Below are 25,262 nucleotides of genomic sequence, written 5' to 3' on the forward strand. Positions count from 1 at the left end.
ATGAAGTGCCTCCTAAAAGGGTTACGCTGCCTCTGTACTACCCCCCTCCCTCCCTCCCTCCCTCCCTCCCCCCCCACCCTTTCAGCAGTAGTCTACAGTTAGGTAGCGTGTCCTGTCAGGTTGCAAATGCACTCAGATATCCATCTCAGGCAGGCGCGCGAGAGGTGGTGTGGGGGCAAGTCGCTAGCTGAGCTAACGGCACGTTATGTAGCATTAAATCAAGCTGACTGGGCGCTCGCTCGCCTCAAAAACCAAAGCATTGGGGTGAAAGAAGAAGGGGGCGAACAGCATCTTTTCTCTCAGAAAGATTGTCTGCCGTTTGCTTTTGATGATAATTGGTTGTGAAAGGTTTGATAGGAGGCGGGGAGGATTTTTTTTTTTTAGGTTAGTGGGGTTAACACTACACATCTGACAGGGAGGCGTAACAGGATTCTGAAATCTGTCTCAATGCAGGATGGTTTCAAGTGCTGTTGGAAATATTGTACTAACACTTTCAGAACACATTACTGATCAAACAATGTAGTAAATGTGGCAAACTCACTTTTACATTTTTTATCTGAATTGCAAGGCTGTGACATGTATGGCGCATGCTATCACATGGAACTTTTAAATTAAAATTAATGTAAAAAGAAGGGGACAAAGACTGAAAATCAACGAAACGACAATCCAGTCAATATTGTGCAACTACAGGGAGAAACATCCACATCAAATAGCAGAAATACTGCAAAAGTGTTTATTAGAAAACGTGTTTTTTAAATTACTAGTCATACGTTTCCTTTCTGCGCGTGGGTTAACAAATTAGACCTCCAGTTAGCTCTGAGGTGAGTTGTGGGTTTAAAAGAGACGTATGTGTTCTATGAAGATGATAATGATCTCAAATAACCTGATACTATAACTATGCCTTATTACAATCTGACATCTGGGAAGGTTGAAATTTCCCGTAAGAACCATTTAGGTTATGGCATGTATAATAAGAGTTATTTTGGTCTGATGATGGTACCTAGTAATTTCCTATTAGGTCAACTTTCTTCTCCTACCACAGGTATTTTCCCTGGGCAAGCCCCTGCAGTGGGTGTGTAGACTAGCGTACACACAGCTGCACCACGTGTGTGTGTGTGTGTGTGTGTGTGTGTGTGTGTGTTTTGTTTATGTGCTGTGTGTCCATGCAAATATCTGCTTTAAATGTCTGTAGAGTGTGTAAGTTGTGTGTGAATAAGCTTGTCTTGTGCTCATCTGTCTGCTGTGCAGTATCTGCACAAGGTTTTACATCACAAGTTAGAAAAAGGAGTATGTGCAGAAGTGGCTCTTTAGGCATTACTCTGAACAATGTGCACTCGCAGGGCAAGAATGACACAGAGTCATTTTGCAGCCAAGTTACTGTTGCATTTGATAGTAGCTGACAGTGTCGGAGACGCAGACCTGGCCAGTGAAACCTCAAATTAACCTCATTTATCTGTGGCGTAGCTTATCACCTGACCCCTGCTACACACTCACTCTCGCAAAAACACAAGCCTGAGCTGCGGCGGACACAAACACATGCGCACACACACTAAAATATCTAACTTGATGCACACAGACACACAGCAACATACAATCTTGGTTACATGCAAACACAAATACACGTGAGATATATAGTTAGAGTAGTTTGGTCGGGCCATCCTTAAGCAGTGAGTCAAATCTAACGCAAAAAGAGTTGTAACAGGACCTAAAGTAAGAGAGTGAAGATGATTTTATGAACTATTACAGTTACATTGGATGCATTAATGGGGACTTTTATTTCTTTTCACTTTTAAACGTGTAATAGCAGGATGATATTGATATTTCTGTTATTTTATCCCTGCAGTACAATGCATAACAGCAGAAAGAAATTAATCCTATTACGTATGTATGGTCATATTTGCACTGGGATTTGGAACATGTCTGTGTAATATATTGCTCCAATTAAGCCGCCTCTCCTCAGCCAGCAAACTACACAATCCTGTTGCATTAAAAAGGGACACGTTTGTGCTCATCAAGCAGTAGCAGCGGGCATCTGGAAAAGAATGTGTGAAAATATTATAAAAGATTTTAGTCAAAGATGGTGAAAGAAAACTAGAGAAAGAGACACTCTCTCTAAAGTGGCCCTGACACTGTAATTGATGATGGGCTCACGTACAGACAGGGAACATCCTGGCTCACTAGGTCGTATCTCTGTCAGCAGTGTTTTAGCACACCTCTCCGACTGTCACAGGCAAATGTTCCCGTTCTAATGGCATGAGCTTACTACATGGCTAAAGGGCGAGCCAGAAATAATAGACAGTCAGTCCAGGCAGCCAGATGAGGCTGAGCCACGGCCATCCAGCCAGTAAAAAAGATAAACTGGCCAAGCCACAACTACCAGCCAGACAGACAGACAGACAGTTTGCATCCAGCAGCGTGTTCTATTGAAACCACACCACAGCTTTGTCGGAGAGGAAATAGCTTCAGCCTTACAGCCACTGTTTTAAATACTGCCTGTGGTTTAGTTGCCTAGGCTCGTCTCAACCTGTCCTCCGGTGCCAAGCCATGCATGATCCTGACCATATGGTGACTCGAGGCCAATTCATGACCCGATGCATTGTCAGAAAGAGGGCGACAGCGATAGCAACTGGCCCCGTACGGACTGGAATTCGGGACTTTACATGCCACATCAGGAACCATCAATGAAATGAGATCAGCTTCCTAAGTAGTCAACGGTAGTCATGGAAAGCAAGCGTGTGCCAAGAGCAACATTGGTGAAGGGTGGGTTTTGGTATTCAAGGGATTGTTTCTATCACTGGCTATTTTCCTGTTATTGAATTCCTCTCTTTCAATGCATATCCTCCTGGCTCACACTTGAGTCATTGTTGATAATCACACACCCATCTTGCAGCTGATGGTCTGGGGGCTTCAGTTCCAACTATTGGAGTAGAAGTGAACGAAGTACCTGAAGAGTAAAAAGACCAACGTTTTCACAGACACTACCTGTGAATGTAATGCCAATAGCGGGCAATGAAAGTCATCACATTTGTGCTCCAATTTATGTACAGCCCCAATTCCTAGCATTCTTCTATCATCCCTCTCCTTCATCACTATCTATATGGCTGTGTCCTAGGTTGTCAGCTTATCCTTGTCCCATGCCTGGAGCTCTATGGGGAAGAGAAGAGTCTGCAGGAGCTGTCTGACTGCCAGTCAATGTCAACTCCCCACTGTAATCCTCGACTGTCTCTGATAAAGATAACGCAGGAAAGGCTAGCAGAAGAGAAGAGAAGACTGAAAGAATGTGTTTGTCATTGAGTGAGCCACAGTTGAAGGACCTCATAGCCATTGCTCTATTATGAACTATATAATACTATTAAACAGCTGTTATCAGTTAGGTTCTCCCTCCTTTAACTTGGCCCTCAAAAGGTCAATGCTTGAAGCCATTTCCTCTCAGCGAGGCATTGCGTAGAAATGTAATCAAATATGAAACAAGGCAGAGAGATCACAGGAGTTGTATACTGAATTATCAAATGGAAAGCACAGAAAATATTTTTCTAGAGACGGTGTATGAACCAGCTCTGAGGATTTTAACCGATTTGATGAGTTGTTTAAGCCCTTTTTCCACTGGACAAAAAACCCACTAACACCCACCAGCATCTGGCTTTTGTCTTCCGTGGGGAAGGTTACAATCGGATCCAGTGATGGAAACATAACTCCCAAGTCGACGCTGTTGTTGTTACAGACATGTAACAACAACTGATGTTAGGCACGTTGAAGTGAATATATAATGAATGAAATCAGATAGGGATTTTAATTTGTATGATCATTTGTTATCGTACAAAACATACAACTAATATGCTCTCGTCAAAGCCACCAGACTCCAGTCAGACAAGTTGTTTTACTTTGCTTTAACTCGCCAAAACACACTTCATTCAACCTCGATAGCAATGACAAAAACTCATCCAAACCTCCTTTATTAGTCTTTTCACGAACACAACAATCATCAACACTGGTTTTGAGAGTTTGAAAGTTACAGATATAAAAAAAGTAGTAACCACCATAACATATCTTACTGTTTACCAACCTTGTTTTCCAGCACATGCGTGACATCGAACGTGACACAGCATAAAAGAAAATCATAAGGAACTCGTCGACTGGCAATAAGAAAGGAGTCTGTTGACTTTAAATGTTCCCATGTTTAAAAAAATTAAAAAAACCACACAAGCGCTAATTTTAGTTAAAAGGGTCATTAGATTAAAATGGATGCAGGAACTCTAATTTGTACAGCCTTTTAGCTTGTTATTTGCCCACAAGAGCACTCTGTCATCTTTTAGTCACTAGACACTTTGGAGTTCAGTCCAGTTTGGCCTTTCACAGCAACCTTCCTGGCATATAGATAACTGTATATCATGTCAGCTGGCGTCCATTGCAAAGCCAAAGCCAACACATGGGCACCAAGACTGAAAATGTATAAATTCACTCTGATGTTCACACACGCACAGTATAGATCCACAAGTAATGTAAGTGATAAACAGAAAGTTTTTTTTTTTAAATTATACATTAAAAAAAATTGATCAATGTGCCTTCAACAAGTACATTAGTGAAGTTCAGTGATACACGAGACCATAAAAATGTGGTCTCACCAACAACCCTTACATTTGACATGTTTTCACTCAGATTAATTACAGATTTAAGTGCCTGCCGTGGCGTCTCAATCGAATTGCGACCGCTGTCCTGTACAGATCGTAGTCTAAGAAACACAAGATTTTGCACTAAGCACTAAAGGGACTCACGATCACACACGGTGGAATGTTCTTTCACACAAAATACACAAAACACATTGATCCCGTTTAAAAGCAGTATTCTGTGTGTGAGGGTGTCCTTTCTCTTGTGTGCATGCATGTGTACTCAGTGCGCTCATGAATAGAGAAGGATGAAAGGAAAAACTGAAAAGGTCTAAGCGCACTGCATGGTTCAACCAGACAGCTCAATCTCTTGATCTGCCTCCACCCCCACCCCTCTGTACTATTTAAAAAAAAATGTATGGACCACTTCTGTCCCATACTACCTACATTCCTGATCTTTTCCATGTTCATGTTGCAGCTTGTGTGAAAGGATGTCTCCTTTTACACAATCAGGGATTGTACCAGTATTGTGTGAATGCAGCAAATAGGGGTTGACATCATTTTCATTATTTTGCATCAAACATAAAGTTTGTGTGAAAATATGCATAGGCCAGCAATATGAAGGATAGAAGGGAGGAAGGAAACAGGACAACAATATCTAATCAATACGCTGAACATTGTTGTTTGCTGGAACACATTTTCTTTAGACCTATAATTTGTGTGCAATTTGCTTTTGTGTGTATTGCTTTGTCTCCTTTCAGTGTTATCTTTTCCAACAGGGTTGTGACAACTGAATATGTTTCTATGCAGGATTACTTTATTATAACAAGTGTCTATGTTTGTTTTGGCTCATGTCAGCACATTTGCACTATTTGTATGAGAGTTTAGTCTTAATGAAGTGGTGTTGTATTCAACAGATTATCATGCGATGGCACATGATATACATACTATTCTGTCTGGTTATTGACTATCAGACTGCCCCAACCCCACTTCAAGCTTTTGCACACTTCAGAGCTGAGCGGGGTTTGTTCGTTTTTACCTGTGCTCTGATTAAGACACCATGATGGAGCAAAATGTGCAAGAACAGAGTGAGAACATTTACTCACCCATCATGCAGGCTCCAAACACCTCAGAGGATGAGGGGAAAGGTGCTTCAATGTATTTACCCTTGACTACACCTCTGCCTGCAGTGTGTAACCTGTAAAAGTTATTCTCTATGCAAATGGTGTGAGTACTGTCATTCTACCTAATTTATCTACAGACCAACATAAACACCTCTTGCAGCCATTGGTTGATCCATTTGCCCGGCCTACCCATCATTCATTGTGCCTATATTTGCAGTTTGGAGCACATAAACATTTCTTATTAATTCAGCTGTGAAATCTCCACCAAATCATTACCTGGAAATCCTCTTTTCCAAGACATCGGCAGCAAATTACATATACATAGAAAAGATTCAAGCGTTATCTAGCAGATGAGTGTATTCACGCGTGTTTGAGTGTGTGGGTCCGTGTACACATATGGCTCGGGCAAAGTTAAATGGCTTGTGATTAGGACATATTGGCTTCTAATTGCCTAACATTACCATATGAAAGTGAGTGGCGGCTGGAATCAAAGGCTATGGTGAACAGCCCTTGTGAATCACAGTGGCATGACCGCACATTATGCACTATAGTTTGGTTTCTTAAAACCAACCTGAAAATTGTTGCAATTGCTTCTCTTATAGACCTACTAGACCCTCTGTTTACCTACCTTGCACAATAAAAGCCTGTCTATCTTTACCCTCCACATTAACATCTCTCCTCTGGTCATGTACTCATCAACCTTAAAACGTCAAGGTGTTAGTTGTAAATCCCAATCCTAAAAGACTTGGTGTTTAAACTGTGTTCAATCCCATCCATGAATTTCCTGAAATGCACTATTTCCACTCAGTTCTATATCTGCAAGGCAATAACTGTCACAGCACCAACAACTGCCCAATTCAAATTCACAGTGCAGCCGACTATGGCCCACACTCCATCCCCACTCCTCTCTGTCTAAATACTGCTTTTAACATGGAGTAAAGAGGTTGGGCTGGTGTAAAGATGTTCAAACTGGATTGATACTAAACCAAATACCGACCAGACCGGCATACCCAATGTTCCCACTAGTGTCACACTTGACGGGGTGGTAACCTTAAAGGTTAGCCTTAAGTGAGCTTGAGCCCAAGTTGTCGCTAGCTTTGGGGTTAACAGCGTTTGCTTTATTCAGCAGGTGGCGAGCAAGACACAGGAACTCGGAATGGATCTTGAGGAGTTGTAGCATTTATTCACAGGCAAATAGCCTAAATTGTACACACGCAGCAGTGCTCCATTCACAGTTGTAACGTAACTGCTACCTTCATACTCACCATCACACAAACGCTCGTTCCCTCCCTATTTCTCCAATGCACACGCGCTAACGTTACGCACATCACCAGGCCACCAGGCTTCAAATCAATGGCGGAAACCCTTGTCCCGTCACCCCAATAAACGCATGAACTTTCTAGTAAACAAAAACAACGTGTGCGACCATCTGCCTCTTCCTCAACTACCATCACTACTGAAATGTAATCTCCTTAGCCTGCCAACCTAGGCTAGGTAGTGGGATACATTGCACACAGCCTCTCAGACACTGGTGGTTCTGTCTGTTTAAAAACAAACATCATTAATGTTAATCATGTGATCATTTAGCTTATTACTTATGCAGTACAAGTGTGATTTAGCATTGTGACTACGTTGGCTCAGGTTGCCGATCTAGGTACTTTTCAATTTGCTAGAAGGTGTCGTAATGACAAATGCCAGTTCAGCCAGTTTGCACAAAATCACAAGTTTAGACACCGCACCAGACTTCCAAAACTGGAAATCGACCCCACTCCAATGGTGTCTCATTAGTCATCCTAAAACAATTGTGTCCTATTGTCATGACCAATTATGTACACATTTGGTTGAGTTCTTGAGCAGTTCTCAATTAAAGAAGTTTAATTGTGTATGTTGCTACAAGTGGAAGGTATTGTGACGATATTGCAGAGAAAACCTGTAAGTATATGGATGTTCAAGCAACCTACTACTAACTTTTGTGCAGCAGGCTGATGCAGTGATTCGCAAAGTGGGGATCGGGGACCCCAAAGGTCTTTACTTTCAAATATAATTAGATTGTGATTATTAAAAAAAAATACTATAATATACTGTAAGTGTGGGTGTAGCTTTTAATTAGATATTTGCATAGTACAGTAGCACCATGAGGTGACTGGTTCATTCATTGCCCAGGGCAAGGCAACTCAATATGCATTCTCAATCATAATAGGAGATGCATTACACATGAGAAGAGACATTATAAAGTCAAACTTGGCGACTTGTTTGGTTGAAATAACAAATAATTGCACAGACGTCACCTGAAAAGTGGAACGCTTAAAAGTGTAAATACAGCTTTTCATTATTAGCAGTTCATTCGTCCATCTACTTGGTCTCATTTGGCTGCCATATTAAATTCATAATGTGAGTGAAAGCATAGGCTACCAGTTGGGAAGCAAAGCCTTCCCTGAGTGCAACTCCGAGGTGTAAACAGAGTAAAAATAGCCTGCTATCACAGGCTTCCCTACAGTCCCGTTATATAATGGTCCAAGCTCGGATGAATGACATCACGGGTAGTCCAGCAATCACAAACCCTATGTCCTTTACAACCAGCTGGCAATGTAAACCCCTGTGTAGTAGCCACCATAGTACATACGCAACAATTAAATATCGTTCTGAACGTGCAAAATAAACGTAACCACATTTTCGCAAACACCGGACAAATGTGGACTGTGGTTAGTTGTTCTTCGCCTCTTTTCGCGGAGAGAAAACACTTCCGCGATGGTGAAACGTAGATAAAAATGGCTTTGACAGTCCGTGTCAGTCGGAAAATAGTTAAAAAGAAGACATGTACGCCCTGAAGCAGCATTATTTAGCAGTGTATGTCAATGTCAAGCGCTAAGAAATAGTCTGGAAAGAGCAAATGTTTGAGCCGAGGTCGAGTGGCGCAGTTACTGAAAGTACAGCGGCTGCCAGAACAGCTCTCGCCCGGCAGACGCGCTCCTCGCGCGATCACAATCCAGCCGAACCTCCGCTCTCTTTCGCCCCACTTAAACACAACTTTGCCTTTACGTTCCGCAATGACAAGTGCACGCGCCCAAACCCCGCACGCCCGCGTACTGTCTGGTCACTTAAAAATAGGTCAGAGGGCGAAGTGAACCTTCTCCGAGGCTCTGGAGTAAACCAGAGCGTCAGCGCCACCCTGCCCAGTTCTCCCAGCCATTTTCTCTACACCGCTCCAAAAAGGAGAAAAGTGGCGCGGTGACAGGTCGCCGAAACGAGGACTGAATGAACAGTTTAGTGCGACTTACTGTCGGGTGAAGCGGAGTTTGTGTCTCTCCTTGTTGCCAGGGCTCCCCTGCTCTGCTCCGGCGCGGACGGTGGGAAGCGTCTCCCCTCCTGATGGTGTTTGCAGCGCACAGCTAATAACGCTCTGCCCCCACCTTCAGAGGGAGAGAGGGAGGGAGGGAGAGAGAGAGAGAGAGAGAGAGAGAGAGAGAGAGAGAGAGAGAAGTTAAAAAATGGAGCAGTTTGTAACCTACTCATGCAAAAAAGATGACGAGGCTCGGAGCAGAGCAAACAGAGACTGAATTACAAATTCACTGTCAGTGGCTACTAGGGCGTGAGAAAATGCACAGTAAGCCTGTATATGCCATTTGTAGTTTAAGTGTGTTTGGATGTTGTCTAGATATGCATTTCATTATAGCGAATGTGTGTGAGGGTTGTTTTTATTTTATTTTTTAAATCTTATTCTAAATATCCAACATGATTAACAAAACCTCACTCACAAAGAGTGAGTAGCAACAGTAGTCCAGCTTCTCCTCCTGTGTTGGAGAACATTTCAGCTGGAAACCCCAACACTAAATAAGTGTTTAGTTGAGTACGATTGTGAGATCCTTGTACTTTACTTCAGCATCTAAATGTTCTGCTACTTTTTCTTATTGCATTACACATGTCAATATTGTTTTTCTCTGCATGTGACTGCTGTGGGTTTTCCATTGCAGATGAAGATTTCACATCTAAAACATATGATCAGCCTATAGAATGGGATGCATTGTTATTACCAAAACAATTTATCAATTAGAAGAATTAGCTCCACCCCTACCAGCTACAACATTAATATGCTGCGAGTTGATGCATTACTAAGCATAACCCAATAATGTAATACATAATAATATAACACTGACATGGGTCATTCTGCTGGAAATCTCCTAGAGAATCAGCTCAGCTGAGCACAACGACTGAGAGTCACCTGACAGTGACAGGGTGGAACATCTCAACTGCTGAAAGCACATACATATATATATATATATATATATATATATATATATATATATATATATATATATATATATATACATACATACATATACATATATACATATACATATACATATATACATATATATATATATATATATATATATATATATATACACACACACACACACACACAAAACACAAACATACACAAAATCCTGTAGTAATAACAAAGAAACATGTGATGAAAGACACTTACTCATGACCGGATTCAGTTATTGCTAATTCACTTTAAACTGCTAAATTAATGTGTCTCTCTGTGGCTCAGTCACATACTTGACAGTTAAAACAGACTGGAAGGTTTTACAGACATGACATGCTATATAACTATATGAACCAAAATCTACCACAATATTGACCATTAAAATCTTTTCTCATCAACTTGACCTCTGTGACCTCTCCCAGATTTCCAATATGGCAACAAGTGCTTTCGCCTCCTGGTCACAGGAGAGTGCAACCTGACACTGACCCGTGGCGCCGAAGGGTGCCCGAGGCTGCCGAGTAACAGACAACCCGGGATGTATCCCACTCCCTGCCAGTCACTCAATAAGTGGCCTATTGTCCGGCGCTCTATTGTGCCCCTGTCACATGTGTGCCAAATAAAGAGATAGAGAGGTAGGTTGCCCTGTGTGCCAGGAGGCTAGCCTTACATTCATTGCTTGGATGCACAGAAATGAAGAGACACCGTCTGGTGGTGTAAAGACCTTGACAAACATGTATCATGCAGCTGTATACATGCTGTGTGATACTTAAAGGATTCCTGTGGTGTCCCTTTCACATTGTATACAGTGTATTACAGAGGAAACCGTGAGCTGACAACATGTTTCTGAATAAATCACCAAGTCATCCTGGTTTGTGATTTAATCATAGGGTTGCTAAGGGTCTTGCTAGCTCACAGAAGGGCATGTGTATCCTCTTTTTTTGCAAACACACAAGCATGGACTCGTTCCTGTCTTAACTCTCTCTCTCTCTCTCTTTCTCTCTCACTTCTGCCTCTGCATGTTTTCACAGGAATACACCTCCTCACTCTTACAGTGGGTTGATGAATTACTTCTTTTTTTTAGCAGTTGGTAAGCAGTTTAGGCAAAGTCAGTGGGGCAGTCTCCTGTCTGCCAAATCCTTCATTCAAATAACTTGCACCATTCAGAGTTCAATGAAAATACATAGTTGTGCGTGTAGTGCAGTGTGGTGTACGGCCTAGTGGGCTTGAGGAATTATAAAGAACTGCTTCCAAAGGAGGAGCAGATTATTCCAGGGTAGGGTTACTCCCTAGAGATGTTTCTGTGTTCTTTGTTTGAGGTGTGAACACACACAGGAACGATAAAGTGCACCGGGTGTGGCATGAATGGGAAGAGGCCTGAGAAATTGAGACTGGCTGTTTAAACCTGCATACCTGTATGTCTATTTGGTGTGATTAAATGACTCTTATCTTAAATGGCAATGCATTTCTTAATCCTCAGCAATTCATAAACTCTATTTTTGGGGAAAGGGTGCCAAGTTAAATATTAGAAACATGACTTAGCAAGATGTATTATCACTGTCCAACCTACTATGATAAATGTAGGCTATCATGCCCAATCTTGTATGTCACTTTTTAAGCTCTGCTGACTAGAAAACCAAGACACAACTGTATTCAGAGATCTAAATAAGAGGCATTTCAGTTAAGTGAATATATCTGTATATATGCACAAACAAGGGATTTGATACCTCACTTGGGATATGAATAAATCACACTTAAAACACACACTGAGGTAGATAAATAATTAAAAATCACTTGCCTTTGGAGGCAGCTTTTAAGGGATTTTCAAAGATTTTAATGGCCATGGAAGAGGCACACTGTCTGAAGTGCTTGCCACTTTCCATGGTGCACTCTATTGAGCGCCCCAGCTTTTCAGACACTCAGATAGCATTTTCTTCATTTGTAAGTGAAGTTGACCTTTTACCTGTTCAGCCGATGTGAAAATATAAGCAGGAGAAAGAGTAGGCCTATGATCGACATGTCAGCTATTCAAATCCTCTGCAAAATCCAATAACGACTTTCTTAGCGGAAGAGGAGCGGTCATCCTGTATGCTCTGAGAGTAGCTGTCACTTCAGATTTCAAGGCTGCGGTGTCTCTGCGCACAGGGGATGGTGGGTTTTACAGCTGCTCACTGCTCCCCCTTTTTCTCAAATGTGGAAGTGTTTACAAGTTACAGATACGAGAGAGAATCTTAAACAGGCAAAGAGAAACTGTGATTTGTACTTTTATTTTCTACCGTAGAGTAGTATCCCCTCAGGAAAAATATATGAATGCCCACTGCTCTACTTTCAAATGGACGATGATCGCCTTTGAAATGCTGTGATATTTTAAGTAATAGCTTATAACAGTGGTTCCTAACCTTTAACTAGAAGGATGGCGGCTCGAGTGTTCACTTTACAGCAGCCCACTGCTCCTTAGGATGGGTTGAATGCAGAGGTCAAATTTAATGTCTCCGGATTCACCTCAGATAATCACTGTTAGCTCTGTCAGCACACTTGCCACTGTTAGCTTTGTTAGCACCGTTAGGTGCGACCCGCTGGGTCAGTCGTTGCCATGTTGAGAGCCATTGAGAGGCAATAGATATGCTCCAAACTGGTACACCGACCCTCTAACTATATGAACTGTTTATCCATAATTATAACTATTTGAACCGTTTGTGTTTGGTGTTAGCTGACTCAATATGACATTTTTTTTTAATATTAAATTAAAATTTCTATATCTTTTTTCCAAATAGTTAATGCTATTCGACAAAGACAGTGAAGCAACGGGAGATCCCCTTGGGTAGAGGCTGTTGGGGATCACTTGATTATAATATATTTGATCTCCGAACGAGTGCAACAGATTTCTTTATAAATGTGTAATCTAGTCCGGAGTCCAAAGTTCTACTTAATTATTTTTTGAATTTCATGGTATAATTTAAAAAAAGAAAAAACAATAAACTGCGTATTGTTTTCATACTTTATGCAGCAGAAAAACCAGCTTCTGCAGCATTTTAATATAGCATCATTTTCACAGTGGCTCTCTAACAACCAATTTACAGGCTCAAAGTTGCCCTTGCAAGTGTAATCCTACAGCGAATGCCTGCTATCAGCTAACCTGTTCTCACACACCTTCGCCACTCTTCGACAAGGGAGAAGGAGCAGGGAGGATTAGGATGCAAAGAGAGTTCCCTAATCTGTGTATTAGCAGCAGCCAATTCAATCAAGCTGTCTTGGGCAGGCAGATTTTGGGAAGTAATCTGGAGTGTCTTAATGTGATCTGTGTAACAACAGTCCAGACCTAATTGTAAAAGAGGAACATATACTTCAAAGTCTGGCCCGAACACACACACACACACACACACACACACACACACACACACACACACACACACACACACACACACACACACACACACACACACACACACACACACACACACACACACACACACACACACACACACACACACACACACACACACACACACACACACACACACACACACACACACACACACACACACACACACACACACACTCACTCTCTAGCATGCACACAGTGTTTCTGCTCTTCACATGCATGCACACTGTGAAATATGACATCTGAATGCTGCTATGTTGCAGCAGATGAGCATTACATTTTGATTCTGATGAAATAAAGAATAGTGTGCTTTGTGTTCCCTTTGTACGCCAACATAATGTGTTCTTAATTCTGAACCAATAACTTTTTATTAGACTGTTGCCTTTGTAGATTGGACTGTAATATCTCAGGGACACAGAATGTTATTCTACTTATTTAGAGACTCTGTACTATTGTTTTTCCTCTTTCCACTTCCTGTTTAAACTGCAAGTATCTTTGGTGGAAATATTTAATTCCACTTTCACCCTTATTGTAATTACCTCGGCATAATCCTCTCTGCTTTTCTTTACATGTGATGTGTGTGTTCAGCCCTCCATCCCCCCCCAAATAAAAACACCAGCCCCTCATGTATCATGAATGAGGAATGTTTCCTCAGCCATTTCTTTCTGGTTTAATAAGGCTGCTAAGCAGTGACTTTAATTATTGACCAGACAAGGGAGCGTCTCCAACACACTTTTGTAAACACACAAACACCCAAGTGTACAGACACACACACACGCACGCATGCACACACAGAAGCACACACACATACACACACACACATACATTGGTGAGTGATATCAGAACAGGCCTTTACATTAGTCACCAACGCTTGGGTCAGCAAGGAGTCAGCTGGATAATAGATGAGCTTGAGAGAGACAGACAACAAATCTGTAGCACTCGCCTTACCACCTGTCTGTCTGCCTGGGCGCCTGATTTGACCTTTTGGTGTGTGACAATGGGACTGTGTTAGAGGAACAGTGAGATAAACTGCAATTCTGAGGAGCCACTTACTGCAACAAGTAAGAAGAAAATGACAGAGATATAGGTAAAGAAGAGGTTCAAGAATATATCTATGTTAACATTTTCAAAAGTATTGATCATAATAAAGGTGACTGTTGTTCAAGTATTATTCAAGATCATCAATTTTCACTTTTTTTGCCGGGAGTTAGACAAGAAGATTGATATAAATAATATATGTACAGTAAATATGAATTAGCTGAGCTTTGCATAAAGACTAGTATCTTTAAAACTAATGGTCTCATTTGTTCAATTGTGTGATAGTACATGGGTTTATCTGCCAGACTATTTGTACTTCTAAACTCTATGTAATAAGCCGAACAAGATGTTTGCGTTTAGGGTCGTTGGTTAAGACAAAACTCATAATTCTGTAAAAACCTAGAAAAACACAAACTGAACCCAGAGGCACAATTTCAGAAGCAGTAAAGTAAGGTAAGGCTAATGTCCAGAATATCAAATCCAAAAACCAGGCGGTGCAGATCAGGCCGACAGAAGCAAAGAGCGGTAGCCAAAGAATAATGAAACCAGTACTCAGGCAAGGGGTCAGGCAGGCATACAAGACAATCTGGCAGAAGGTAATTGGAACTGCGTATGAGTGAGTGACTGATGAGGAGAATGAGACGCAGGTGTGGAGATGGGTGGGGAAGCTCAGGTGAGGGGAGAGAGAGGGAGTGGCAGGATCTGTAACTGCAGGAGGCTGGCAAAGAAAACATAAAAGATGGTTTAATTCCGGGTGCACTCGAAACTCAAAGAGATGGGATGGTCATTTTACTTTCGAATAAATCACATAAAAACAACAAATAATCAACAGCTTCAGCAATTATTATGTTGGAGGCCCCATATTTATTGAAAATGTTGGCGAGAGGACAGCGGACTGGTGCGAATGCCTTGCCTCACCACATGCATTGATTGCAAGGTGTCGTAGTCATCGATCAATGCTACTTCTGTGCCTTCGTCTACTGCCCGCCATCATGAGCACCTTCCTCTGTGTCCACAGTGCCCTCCTGGTACCTCTCTCTATCGTTCCCTTTCTTTGCTTCCCCATGTATCTCTACATCCCCCTGGACTGCACGCTAAGGTTGAGTTAGCTTCTTCACACCTTGCCTTTTTCTCAAATTGTACATGAAAAGGTAAAATCACACAAAATGATGGACTAGAGTCATCTTAAACAATTGGGCAAACATACACACAGAGTTAGATGATAAGATTGATACCACACGTCTGTTCAGTAAATATGTAATTGGGTGCAGCAGCTCAGTTAACATAACCTGGCTCTATTAAAAGGTAACAAATCCATCACCAGCACATCTTAAGCCCGCTTAATAACACATTATTTTTTGTTTGTGTAATTAGGACAAAAAGTGTATAAACTTTAATCCGCCATTTTACAGGATTTATTTGCTGGACTACTTCTTGACCAGGAACAGTTGCCAGACAGTCCACTTCTGCACTATTCATATTATATATTTCCTCTTTCGTTCATCAGTGCTTTCCAGTTATGTTCTCTTCTGTGAAAGACTACAGTTAGCGCAGATATTAAAGTGCTTCTACTCTTCCACCTCACCAGCATATATTTAGCTTAAAGAATTCAAGTGTACAAGAACCTTGCAGTAGTGGTCAAATTCAATAATAACACTTGACAATGTGCTTGTTAGAGTGGACTGCAATTGTCCAACTGAGATTCAAACTTATGAAGGTAAAGCCACTAAATCTGCTATTTAATGTCACTTAATCATTCATTCTGCCACCGCAGTCATCAGACTGCTGTACTCATTAAGTTCAATTGGATGTGAAGATCTGTCTAGATGCTCGATTTCAAAGGCCTTTTAGAAACTTGAATCAATAAAGTTGTTGTCTCCTCAACACACTGCTTCTCTGGCCACAAGAGGCCCGATAACATTGAGCTTGTACAAACTCACCATCAATTCATTTATCCGTGTGTGTGTGTGTCTCTCTCTGCATGTGAGGTGGTTTTCATCGGCGGAGAAGAGCTCTGCTGCGTGTGTTCTCACTGTTTGCTTATGCTGGCTGACAGTGAACCTTCATGTTTGCATGTGATTATGTGTCCTTATGTGTTATCTCTGCATGGGTGAGTGTGGATTTATGTAATACAGTAAATGTGGGGAAGTGTGGTAATCACTGTGTGGTTTACTGGTTAATTTGAGTGTGAAATGGTCGTCAAAGGTTACTCATTCTGTTTAAATTAAGTTAGACAACAATGCTCTTCCACTGGGAGCCTCGTCGCCGACCTCCTGATGTGCATCTGCTGATGGTCACCCTTGAATGTGTGTTGTTAACATGAGAGCATTGTAGCCCTGTATGAATGGATTCATTCAATATAAATGGTGTCCTCAGTTAATTAATAGACAGGACATGTGTGGATTAATTCATGTTGATACACATAAAGAATGAGCTGTTAATGGAAATTCAAGAGGATTCAATTTACTGTTCGCTATTTTGGCAGTGTTTTCTGTTGGTCTTCTTCTATTCAAACAACTTCGAGTCTCTATTTATAGATCACTTCCTCTTTCATTTCTTAGTTCTCATGATTTTCAATTATGCAGACTCTTTTAAGTGTACTAGCTGGCCTGACCATGGATCATTAGCTGCTTTCAGTATCCACTACAGGCTTTATTTGATAGAGCTCAAAGTACAAAATGCAGGGCATAGTTCGACCTACATATGAACCCGCAACTTGATGCAGGCGTAAGCTCACTGGCTTTTCAAATAACATATGTATTTGAGTCATGTATTGAAGCTGATAGTTTCCTTCTTGTTCTCGCATTCACGATGGAAAAGGAGGGGTTTTATAAATGTCTTTGCAAAATGATCAAAAGTACAGACACAGACACATTACACCACCAGTACATACTCAATATCCTCCTTACACACAGACAATTATGAAGTGATGTACCAAATTATGGATTGTGAAGTTACTCTTGTGTTGAAAAAGACGTGTCCTGAAATGAACCATGTGAGACAAGAAACAAGAGCAAAAAGCGTCAAAGCTCTGGTCGGTGGAGGACAGGACATCATTATTTATCAATTACTGTAACATGTAAAGGATACACTGCTGTGCAAAATGGCACAGATAACAGGAAATAGAACAATATTTCAAAAATGTGCTCAGCACTAGCAGCTAAGAGGTGGGAATACGCTGGAGAAGAAGGTAAAGGACATCAAACTAGCATTGATAAAGAGCAATGTTAATTTAAATGGAAATGTTCAGACACATGCTGCCTTTTAATAGCACTACTGAGACAGCTCATCCATCAAGGGCAACCAAAACCCTTGAAAACCTGCATGCTATTATTACTATTCACAGCTTTATGGTCTCATTGGCAGCTGATATCCCTAGTGGTAAATTGCCAGTTTGCTGTTTTGACCATTAAAGTGTGTACATTTTTATGACAGAGCTGTCTCTTCAGTGCATTTATATAATGCACTTTATGTTCTGTATACAGGCTTCTTTAAAAAAAAGGGATCTTGATTTTAATCTCACTACTTGAATATTGTATCTTGATTGGAGCACTATCATGCCTGTGTTTGCTTCTTTCCAGTCTAATAATAGCAGACCTCCAGTGGCTGACCCATTAACACATGTTGTCAGTCAGCGGGCCAGATTATGACCCATCAGATTGTTACTCTGCCACCTGTGAGGGGGTTTCTCAGATCACACACGCGCACGCGCACACACACACTTTGTGATAACAGTACATACAGTAAATTGATATATGGGAGGAGGGAAGGGAATGGTCACGCTATTGTAACTATCAGCATCAGCTACTCTCATACTTCACACGCTGTAACTAACGCTAGCATCGAGGACGTCAACAAAATGTCAGACTGTTTGAAGAACCAAACTGCAGCATTGCACGTGGCATATTTCAACTTGTGAGTAAAAATGAACCATTTACTTTACTGTGTAATCATTCTGCTGCCAACTCCTTTAACCACTAAACATGCACGCATGCATAAATGCTTTCTGTCTGCTGACATATTAGAGAGAGAGAGAGAGAGAGAGAGAGAGAGAGAGAGAGAGAGAGAGAGAGAGAGAGAGAGAGAGAGAGAGAGAGAGAGAGAGAGAGAGAGAGATAGTTAAGACAGGAACGAGTACATGCTTGTGTGTTTGCAAAAAAAAAAAGGATACACATGCCCTTCTGTGAGCTAGCAAGATCCTTAGCAACCCTATGATTAAATCACAAACCAGGATGGCTTGGTGATTTATTCAGAAACATGTTGTCAGCTCACGGTTTCCTCTGTAATACACTGTATACAGAGATGGGGGATTTGGGTTTGTATAATTGTTCACAAGTCTGTGTGGGTACAAGTTGTGCAAGAGTGTACATGTGAGAAAATAAAAATGTCCCTCACAAGAGGGAGAGGCACTGAGGGTTAGGCAACGTTGAACAGCTGACGGCTTTGCACACGCGCAAACGAGCACACACATTAACACAGCGCACAAAAAGACTACCGCTCTGTCATCGAGTGCTTACCACTTCCTCCTCTTTACTTGTCTCCTCCCTCTATCCGCATAGAGTATAGTACTACATGCTCCAGTTGACAGCTCATGTCGAGCCAGCACATTCCACATTATTACTACTTCAGATGTCTGTGGCCCAGAAGCACGCCGATTGGCTGAGCTGCCTCGGAGAACCAATGAAGAGCCTGCTCTGGGGAGTGAAGAGACAGACAGCAAACTCAATGGGAACTCCCTCTGCTGGGCGATACACAGAATGTCTGGGTTTGTCGAAACACACATGGATTGTAATCTAACATTTGCTCGTGCTACCAACCAGTCTGTTATAGGCTATCTTTACTACTTTACACCATACTATTCCCGGACTTTTTGTGCACAAATCTTCCCCCTATCCATCCCATCCATCCATCCTCATTTACTCATTCTCTCTAACTATCCAGTATGGCTGTCAATCAGAGTGGTCCCACAGCTCAGCCTACTGCTGCCATGCAGATATGCCTGAGAAGGCACATCAAAAGCACTGGTCTGAGTTGTTGTTCGTTTAGCCCTGTGCAGCCTTGGAGAGCCTCCAAAGGTCTTGAATGAAACTCTGTGAGGTATCTGAGGGTGGAGCGTCTCTCTATAAAAATTCCACTGAAATATCAGACTACTGAGTCAGATGGAAAGTCCAGTTGTAAAAGTAGAATGTGTATGTGTGTGTGTGTGTGTGTGTGTGTGTGTGTGTGTGTGTGTGTGTGTATGTGTGTGTAGGCCTGTATAAACCTCACTCTGCATAAGGCAGATGTGATCAAAATGCTTGTAAAGTCTTTTTTTCCCTCCCTGCCTCAAAGCCATTTACTTTTTTTTTTTTACTCCACAAGCTCAATATTTATGTAAGACATTACACATTTATGTTTCAGACACTGCATTTACACATGTTCTACCACACCACACATGTGGGTGTAGGCGCAAGCTCCAAGATGATCCCCTGGTCCCTGAAGGCCTAAAGGTTGGGAAGGAATTTGAGACACCGAGGAAACACAGGGATGAGGACATCGAGGTGAACCGCAGCTGCTATGGCAGCAACATGGAAACAGAAAGCCAGCGGTTAAGTAAGGTAGTCAGGAATGATGACGTAAGTGAAGGAGCACCCATTCCATCTTCACTCGAGTTTTCAATCTCCTAATACACTCAGACCAACCATTTATACTTGACTTCGCTGTGTTGGGGAAGCTACTTTGAAAGCTTTGAAAGCTATACCAATTACTTGGAAGAAGTTGAACTACAGCAAAGCCACCCTCGGGAGAAATCTAGTTTGGTTTACTAAAGTGAAGAAAAAGAAGTTCAAATTACTTTGTAAAAGAATTGACAAATGTACATGTGATGCTAAATTATAACAAATATAATACAAACAAAGTCACATGCCAGCCAAAGTGGAAACATGTTATGTATTTTCCACTTACATAAACCAAAAGAAATACCAGACTAAAGAATATTGAACTTTCACCTTTTTGGGCTGCATGGACCTTCATAAGGTGGAAGATCAAATGTGTTTTGTGTTGGCTGTCTACCGAATGCAGTTAAAGGGCAGGGGTGGTCAATGGGGGTTCAATTACAGTAGAGCCATTCTTTAAAAAAAATTTTTTTTATCATATCTTTCCATGTATAGCCACAAATTGTTTGTAGTTTAAAAAGGGAACTACTCAAAAATGGCAACATTGAACTTACAAATACAAATGTAGTTGAATTGCCACCAAGCTACTGCAAAATGTAAGTTTAAATACACGTAAGTTCACTACTCACCAATACTGATAATTGGTCAGATGTTTGTTTTTACACAAAGATGCTATAATCAGTACTTTTATATCAACAGTGGGTCAAATAACTGTGTTTCAGGTTAAAGACAGAAAATGATGACCGTTTCAGTGCCTTTCAAATAATTGTCGAGCAGAAACTTTACTGTGTTTGTTCAATCTCACTTTCCTAATCATCCATCTAGAAAAGGCTCAGATAAACCAGATGTACCCTCCTGGCCCAGCACTCAACAGCAGACAGCGACTAGCTGTTGAACAGCATTTAGCAGCTAAAGAGCACGATATTTCCCTCGGGAGCTGGTGGAGCCCAAAAGAGCAAAAGGCAGAGTAAATGTTGGACTTACTCCAAATGAATGCTAATGTTTCTCGATAACTGCTGGACGTGTAAATAAGCAACTGTTTGTTAACAAGTTTGACATCAGGACAGCAGAAAGTCTCTACATCTTCCGCCGGAAACTAAAACTTGTTCTGTTTGTTTGTTTGGTTTGCTCCTTGACTTTTTATTTAGTTTTTTTTCTGTTTGTCTATGCCTTATGTAAAGCATCTTTGAGTGTCTAGAAAAGCGCTATATAAATTTGAAGTATTATTATTATTATTATTAAAAACATATCTTTTCCGACTACTTGAATAAAAACCGATTAGCACTTCAGTGGCACTTGAATGGCACTTACTGATAGCAGTTTGTAGTTTGGCTTTCTTGAAGAAACGTTACTTCCTTGATTCTTGTTGTTTTGTAGTTTTTACTCATGGTTTAATGCACTTATTGTAAGTCGTTTTGGATAAAAGCGCCAGCTAAATGACATGTAATGTAATGTAATGGTTTGTTGCATCAACTTTGTAAGGTGATAATCTCAATGATGTGTAGCTTATTTCTGCTCCCCTCTAGTGGCCTGGTAGTAAGTTAATGTAGCTTTAATTTCCGTACAAATAAAGTCTTTCAAATACATGTACTGTATATTTTCCTTAAATTGGTCAAATTGGATTAATTTATATTCACAAATAACACACTTTAAACCCAAGAAGCCTGCATACCTTCAGTACTTTCGCTCTGATGAAGGCGTCTCTATTAAAGTCGTATCTTGTACGTACACTGAAACATGACTAATTAAAAAGTACACTGTATACAAGAAGTGCACGTACTCACTGTGACATCACATATTGGTTTGTAGATTGCTGTCACAAGACATTTTAAGGAGACCAGACCAAAATGGTTTCAAATGACTTTCATGAAGTTAAAACACACTGTGAAAGGTTTACAGTTGTAAGACCAAAACATGGACAACTCCCAGATGGTTCAACACCATGGTAGCAACCTGTCAATCATAAGGTAGCCACACCCTAAAGCATACCCTACTTTATCATCCAATTTACTTTAATGAGACCATCATTTACCACATGAACATCTCGCTGTAGTGAAGAAGACTTGAAACTATGTATGAGACCATTAACTAATATCCACAATGTTTAATGAAGTAATAAATCGAGAGAGAAATAGGGTCATTTTGTCATGGACTTCAATGCAATCAGACTTCTCTTTGCATCCGGAGGAGTCGCCCCGTGCTGGCTATTAAAAAGAGTACAAGTTTAATGCACTTGAGGTTGCCGCCTGGTTGAAAAGCATCGTCAGCTGTCCTCAAGTGTCTTTCATTGTCTACCAGTGAAGACCACTTTGGTTATGTCTGTGTGCATCTGTTTGTCTTGTGCATGCTGTGAGTATGCACAAGACAAACAGAGAACGCTGAGCTGTGCAGGGCATCTCTTGTATAATAACGGAGAGCTTTAGTGAGGCTGGATGAATTTTAATAAAGTTCTGCAGGGTATCCCATCGCCTCTGGTCCCACGGCTCAAAGATCAGAGAGAATTTTCAAGCGTGGTGTCCCTCAGCCTCTCACACTCGCTCCCTCTCATTCTTTCTCTCTTCCCTCCCTTTTCTCCGCCACTTCTCTTGCCATTTAAACTCTCCCTTTTTTCTAATTTTGAACTCCTTTTTTCAATCCTTCCCTCCCTCTCGGGCTTTTGTCTCTCTGTTAATCCCTTTCTGCATCTCACACTTTCTGTTGCTTTCTCTCTCCACTCTGTCTCCCTGTGAAATTTGTATTAGAGCCACTCGAGGGGTAATTATTGCTAAGCCTCTCTCAGTTCCCTGGCACAGAGAACAACTCATGACTCCCAGCACAAAAACTTGCTACTGAAGGACAAAATACTGTGATGAACTTTTGAAAGCACAATAGCTGACAAAATGTTTGGATAGTCTTTTTTACCCTTGCTTGCCTCAAAGCCATTTAACGAGTTTAATACTTTTTTGTATTCGTATCCAAGTTCTACAAGCTCTAAATTTATGGAAAAAGTAACATTCATAATTCATGAATTGCATTTACATATGTTCTACCACACCTCATTGACTCATTGACTTCACACCACACATGTGGGTATAGGTGCCAGCTCCAGGGTGATCCCTAAAGGCCTAACGGTTCGGAAGGAATTTTTAAAAAATGGGGAGACACCAAAGAAATGCACAGATGAAGACAACACGGCGGCCATGACACGCTGCAAAACAGCTCAAGAGAACACAACTAGAAAGACTAGAGCTGGTTCGAACGGTGGCTGTGATTTGTGTCTTTTGTTTCATTTGTGCGCACGTTGGGAGTGAGAAAGACTGGTGATAATTACTAATTCATAAGGATTAATGGTTGCTATTTAAAAACCTACCATTCTGGGGAGAGCTGAACGAACGCTGTGTCTTCCTACTGGGACCGCAAGACAAAATATGCCCCTGGCCATTCTTACAAGAACACGGCTCAAATAGATTCAACTCCACAGCACTTTAGAACTGGAAATACATTAAATAAATAAAATAGTGTAACTGAAGGTATGCATTAGTTAATGCTAACTAAATTGTCTCAGGATGACAGCTTGCTTATCATGTAAGTACACATATTATTATCTTAGTCCTTTAATCAAATACAAAAAGTGTATTGACATGTGAGAAGGCAATACACTGGTAATACCAGAAAAAATATGTACGGTCAATTTAACTAATAGCATGTAATATCTCCAGCTGCTATATCAATAGTAAATTTGACGTTGCCTATTTTAGTCATAACTATTCAACACTCCATTGAAATATAGATTTGAGGGTTGAAAAGTTGAAAAAGCACAAGCTACAACATAAAATATTTTTCCCAAATGTATAAAAGCATGCACACAACGAATAAAATAAGATGCCTCTTGTATGCATCTACTTCACCACGACCATGTGGCACATAGTTAATAAAGCAAAGTATTGGCACTAGTCAAGCTTGGCATCGTCACAAGTTGCATCATTCTAAATCCCCTTACATGACCTGCAGCTCAACAGATTGTACTATACAGATATTTTGGCTTCAGTAGTGAGTTTGCAGATGTCAGCAACCCAAAGATGCTTCGAGATCTCACAAAGGAAAGGAGGAAAGCAAATGTCGTTTGAGGATTCAAAAGGAGAGTCTGCCATGTCTGTCTTGTGACTGCTGCAGATGATATATCTGTGCAAGCCTACGTCTGTTTTTGCTCCGTTATGATAAAAGTTATGTATTCCTCAGTAAAAACAGAGGTTGTGCTTTTTACCATGTGCAAAAATATCTCAGGAAATAATGCCAACATCCAGTATCTGAGGTCTCTTTCCGTCAACTGTATTTGGGGCACATGTATTGATCTTTGTTGTTTAATGTCGCCCCCGTGTGGCAACTGTGGAGAACAGTCATGCTAAAAGATGCAAGACGTCTGTATCGACGTGAAATGTTTCTTTTAATCATATAAAAATTAAAAAAAGAACAGAAAAAAGGATTTTATCAATGCAAACACGGAACACTATTCCTACACTAAACTTTATAATATCTTTATTGTGGAGTTTGGTTAGTGCGGATGACTGGTCATAGTTCTTAACTGGAGGTCGTTCAGTGTAAAGATGCCTTCAGGTTGAAAGGCACAGGCTGACATTAAGGTGCACGCCACGTGCCGGTTGTACCAGAGCGTGTAATGTCCTTTACAGGTGTTTAAGTCACGATAATCCCTTTAATCCTGTATTTCTATTGCACAGTAACTCTATCCCCACATTCTCATCCATTAGACAAAGAAAATTGATTTCTTAATGTATTCTGAAAATCCTGTCAATTACTTTTTTAGCTAAACCAGCCTTTTTTACTGGATGACCTCTGAAATGTTCTCCCATTAGCAACAATGGACCTGCCTTTACACCTGCTGTTATATTTAAATGTAGTCGATAATCATTAGACACTGCACTATGATCACTCAAATACTTTGCATGTTCTTGTAATTATGGACCAATCAAGGTAAGTAAGGGGTCAAAAGTCTTTAAATGAGAATCTTAAAAAGGGTTTATATGGAATCTATTATTTAATCTTTAAAAGTGGTATTCAGTGTCATTTTGTAACTGCTAGATCAGCAGGTGTTTTTTTATTTGCATTAGATTTTATCAAAATGTGCCTGGGTTATTGAGATGCTATGTGCAAAACAATTAGTTTTTTGATAAAATATTGTAATTAGAACATTTGGGA

General features: G+C 40.9%; 1 protein-coding gene across 1 annotated transcript in view; it reads right to left on the reverse strand.

Moving 5' to 3' along the window:
• Positions 1–18,994, reverse strand: part of atxn1a (ataxin 1a) — an 86,533-nt gene extending 67,539 nt beyond the window's left edge. Inside the window, exons 1-2 of the mRNA XM_034545055.1 lie at positions 18,933–18,994; positions 9,007–9,138 (exon numbers count right to left, since the gene is read on the reverse strand). The gene's annotated coding sequence lies outside the window, so the exon portion shown is untranslated. The remainder of the gene's footprint in view (positions 1–9,006; positions 9,139–18,932) is intronic.
• Positions 18,995–25,262: the final 6,268 nt, after the last annotated feature.

This window comes from Cyclopterus lumpus, chromosome 11 (assembly GCF_009769545.1).
Source record: "Cyclopterus lumpus isolate fCycLum1 chromosome 11, fCycLum1.pri, whole genome shotgun sequence".
NCBI lineage: Eukaryota > Metazoa > Chordata > Actinopteri > Perciformes > Cyclopteridae > Cyclopterus > Cyclopterus lumpus.